We start from the raw sequence: 1,124 nt of genomic DNA on the forward strand, positions 1-1,124 counted from the left end.
CAAGAAACTCAATTAAAAAGATTTTAAAAACTTTTCATATGACTAAAGTTCAAAGTGACTGTTAAATGGCTGGAGAGCTGGCTCAGTAGGTAAAAGCATGGACTGCCCTTGCAGAGGACTTAGATTCCATTTCCAGCACTCACATAAGGATTAACCATCCTCTATAATCTAGTTTCAGGGCACCCGATGCCTTCTTGTGGCCTCCATGGGCATTGCATGCAGGAGGTGTACTTACATACATGCAGACAAAAGACTCATACACATAAAATAAAAAATAAATTTATTTTAAAAAATAAAATAAATTTTAATTAGGAAAATAAATTTTATATTAATGTCTATTTAATCCATTTTTTCCTTCCCCTGAAGAATATCATTCACAAGATGTTTCTGTTTTTGTTTCCATTTTAAACATAAATGTATAAACACATGCAGTACTCTACTGACAAAAACATAACATGCTCTACTTAACATCTTGTTAATTTTATTTAACAACATCTACACAAAACAGTCTTAGCATACTGGGGTATTCCTTGTTCCTTTTTATAAATGCTTAATAATTTTATTATAAAAGCACCTGTGAAAATGTCATTTAGAATTACAGTGAACAATTTTAATTTTTTTTAAAGTGTATTATTATTAACAAGGAAACATATGTCATAAATCAAAACAGGTAAGGAAATGCTATTTTTACAATAATAAATACATGTTAGTAATCAAATATTAAAATGTTAACATTTTAAAAACTTCTAGCCATTCTTTTTAGCATATTTTAACAAGAATTGGTATGGAAAAAAAAACAAAAAATGTACCTGCAGAATTTTGTTGAGAGTTTCCATGAAAAAAAAGTTCTCCCATTGCTTTTATAATAATTAGACCTTTAACTCTCAACACTGAATTTCTTAAGTTGAAACAAAAATATGATCATAATCATAGATTTAGTGAGTCTAGTTCATTTTCAAATTTGCTTAAAAGTAACATGAAATCATAGAGATGATAACTTCAGACCTAAGAAATGCAATGATAGCAGAATTTTGAATTTAGACAAAGAGGATAAATTGTACAGAAAAGAACAACAATATTTAGTTACTGTAGCCTGTGGTAGACTGTAGTGACCAAACTCAATC

The sequence above is a fragment of the Nannospalax galili genome, unplaced genomic scaffold (assembly GCF_000622305.1).
Source record: "Nannospalax galili isolate Female #2095 unplaced genomic scaffold, S.galili_v1.0 scaffold376, whole genome shotgun sequence".
Classification (NCBI taxonomy): domain Eukaryota; kingdom Metazoa; phylum Chordata; class Mammalia; order Rodentia; family Spalacidae; genus Nannospalax; species Nannospalax galili.